A 3,952-nucleotide genomic window follows, 5' to 3' on the forward strand; every position below is an offset into this window, starting at 1 on the left:
GGGGGGGGGAGAGGAGAGTGAGAGGGAAGGGGTATGTTTACTCCAGTCTGAAACATGGCATCTCTGTCGTCTTATAGTGTCTATTGACATGCCTTAGGAAGACTTAACAATATGCCCAGACTAATGATAATATATTGTTTGTTATTTTGCGCTGGGTTGGTGCAACATAGATATATTCTTATGGTAAGTTTCACATTTGTCTGTAGTACACAGCCGGTGTTCTGGTGCATAAATCAAGATTTCTGTAAGTGGTGCTCCTTAATGTTACAGTTTGTTTGTTGTGCGCAAAGAGGTTGTACATAGTACTATTTATAACCTCTTTGGTTCTGCGAAGTTTATCTATACATGTATCAACTTTGGTGTGAAGGAAAGAGTGGTTAGGCACCTCGTTGTTGCACGCAGAACACCCGAGTTTGATTTTCCGATGTTATATGCCTCTCAGCCAGGATTGGCCCTGACAGGCAGGGTCGGAAGCCCGACTCCTAAAAAATCTAGATTGTTTCGATAGCGGAAAGGGGGGGGGGGAGGCGTTAATCACCTATTATAAAATCTACATTAGGAAACGCGGTGATTCATGCAACTCACTAAAAGGCCAACAGAAGACAATCATTTATATCACATGTTTGTGACTGAGGGTTTGTCTGTGAGTGAAAGTATATAATTTTATACAATGTACTTTACATGTATGTTTATATATTTGTATCGAAAAGATTTAGAAAAATAAAGGTTGTACTGTCTTATAAGTCAATGTTTCATTCTACAGAATGATAAAAAATGTTTATGTTCCACGACTTCCAGAAAATATAATTGAACACATGAAACAAAACTTGAAGATATGTACAGCACATGTGTCCAAGCTAGAATTTTCTTTTATTTTTGCGGTTAAAAAAAAAAACGTGGGAAGATTTTGACGCATTCTTTTTTCCTGTAATTTGAAGCAAAAATTAAGTGTCCAAATGCGTTTTAGAGGAGAGAAAAATGGGCGCAGATACTGTCCAGGACAGGAACCATATTGCAGAAAATAAAAGTGGTTGTGTTAGACAATTGGACGTCTTGGAAAGTACTAACGAAAAAGAAAAAAAAATCATAATTGTCTACGTTCCCAACCTTAGACGGTGGTAAGACTAGGACGGCCGAAAGGCCCCTGAAATTGTTGGGGGGGGGGGGGTATTTTTTAAATAGAGCGAGGGCGCAAAGGAAGACTTGAGGGGAGGGGGGGTGGAAGTTGTTGTTGCTGGAGAGTTTTGTGCCTCTCTTGGACAGGTTTTGGGCTGTTGGTTGATTTGAAAGAAAAAAATAGCAATTGAAGCAGCACTGGATAGGTTGTAATCTTGGGCAGTGCCATTTTTGCAAACTTGAGGGGAAATTGAAGTGGTGTTTGTACAAATGGTTGATTGTAAGGGGCATTGTTGGGGCAGGTTCGACTATACTTAAAAAGTAGAAAAGAAAATAATAAATCAAGGAAACTTTGATCGTTGATCATCATAATCACACAACCCCAACTTGGAAATTCCAAGAAAAAAGATCTACATAATTTAGCTCTGCATGCTTGTATGAAATCTGTATTATGTGTGGGCATTCAAAATGTGACCAGCTTGTTTTTTTTAACAACGCTTTTCGTGGAAATGTAATCTGCCTTTAAGAAATGTTTTTTTTTTTAAAATAATTATATGCCACGACCCGGTGTAATCAGGCTTTCGTCAGGGTTTATTTTTCACTGGAGAAAAAAACAACAGTTTTCATTATTTTGACGAGCGCCTGATTCCACCGCGTCGTGACAATAAAAGTTTATCCAAGGAGAAAAACAACTGCTAGCCAGGGGAAATTGCCACCCTCTAAATTCATGTACATTTATATTTATTTGACAGAATGGTTAAAATGTTTTACGCTCTCATCGACATAATATTATTTTAAATATCTTAAGAGCAGGCCTGTGGCGATACAATTTACCAGGCGGGGCCAACTAGCCTTTGTGGGGACACGCCCCTCAACAGATAACAAAGACACTTGAATAGATAATATCTTCCTCCTGATGGGAATCGTATTCTAGTTAAGCAGAATCGTGGAGCTATACCTATACATACATGTACGTGCACGCACACGCAGGCACGCACGCAGACACACACCCACATTATCTCACACACACACACACACACACACACACACACACACACACACACACACACACACACACACACACACACACACACTCTCTCTCTCTCTCTCTCTCTCTCTCTCTCACACACACACACACACACATACATACATACATACGTACATACATACATACGTACATACATACATACATACATACATACATACGTACGTACATACATACGTACATACATACATACATACATATGCATGATATATATGTGAAAGTTCGTCACTTTGGCCACCTAAAACTTCCGAACCACTTAACTTTCAAATTCGACAAAATTAATGGTGGTTCAGAATCATTTCAAGGGTGCACAGTTTTATTGAGGAGCCTGAAGTCACCATAGTCAATTTTCTTTCATTAGTTTCGTTTAGATCTAATCTTGGGAACGTCCGTCTTCAAAGACGACATTGTAAACAAGTGAGGTTTCCGTTCACTAGCCGTGCACACTGTTCCACACCTTTGAAATTCTGGAGCGTACAACCACGAAAGCGGAATAGAAAATCAATCTATATATTATCTATTATATATTTCGTTTGCCCAGAGTACAACTGTCGTATGTCCATGCACTCTAGTTTTGAGAAATAAGCCTTCAAAGTTTAAGATGGCTCGAGATTCAAAGCAATCTCCAACTGATTCATCTAACTGTTAGCTATTCTTTGTGTGTATAATCAATGTTTCAACTTTAAAAGTTTTCACAGATGGCTGTTTTGCTGTGGAATTGAGAAGTGGTTTTTGTTTTAAGAAAACCCAGTTTTCTGAAAAAGAGAACTGAATGCCACAAAGTACAAATGTCGTATCTCAATAGTAAGTTCTAAATCTTCATAATCTAGTCTAATTTCATGGCTAAGTCACTTGCCTGCAGAGCAGAAGGTCCTCATTGGCTCAAACCCGAAAGGAGGCGATATGAAGAAACCAATAAAAATCAATTTTTTAAAGAGGTTTAATGGGTCACTTGGATCACATGAAGTCAATGTACTATGGCAGACTGATGCTGAAATTTGAGATGGCGTCTCTCAAATAACCTCACTGTGTTGCAAAGGATGTAAATCTCAACCAACGGTCATTCCAGTTTCATGGGCACACAGGAGTCCCCACGTCGGAAGGCCCGTGGCTACCTGGTGGACACAGTGCTCGCAATGTTGGCACTGTGGATTCTTAAAGCTGCACTAATACATTTAATATCTCTCATTTGACCTTATTGTGATGCAAGGGATTCCCTATAAAACAAAATGCAACAGACCACGCCATCATTGCCCTACAAACCTTTCTGTCTAGTCTAGCCAAAAACTAAATGAGAAAAGGAAAAAGGGGTAATGTTGTTGTTTTTTCACTTTTGTGAAAAATAAAACGATTTGAAATTTGACTTTTCTCCTTTCTCGCACAGCACACGGTATTTTTAAACATAGTTTACCTCCTGAATCTCCCCTTTTTTTCAGCCAGATTTTTGTGTGGACAAGTCCATCACGATGAAATATCCACTAATTAGCTATCACAAAAATCTGAAAAGTTGACATTCCCCCTTCTTCCTATGCATCCTTCAAAAGGGTGTAGTAATAACGAAAATTCCATTTCATAATAAGAACAACAATCTTCATTGTTCTTTTCAGACACATTGTTCTCGTCTACTGTGTTCATGAATAACAGGTAGGCCTACATTGAGTTTGAAAAAAGACACATAAGATAGTAAACAGTTTAAAGGAAATACACACACACACACACACGCACTCACGCACTCGCACACACACACACACACACACACACACACACACACACACACACACACATACATAC

The sequence above is a fragment of the Aplysia californica genome, unplaced genomic scaffold (assembly GCF_000002075.1).
Source record: "Aplysia californica isolate F4 #8 unplaced genomic scaffold, AplCal3.0 scaffold00772, whole genome shotgun sequence".
Lineage (NCBI taxonomy): Eukaryota > Metazoa > Mollusca > Gastropoda > Aplysiida > Aplysiidae > Aplysia > Aplysia californica.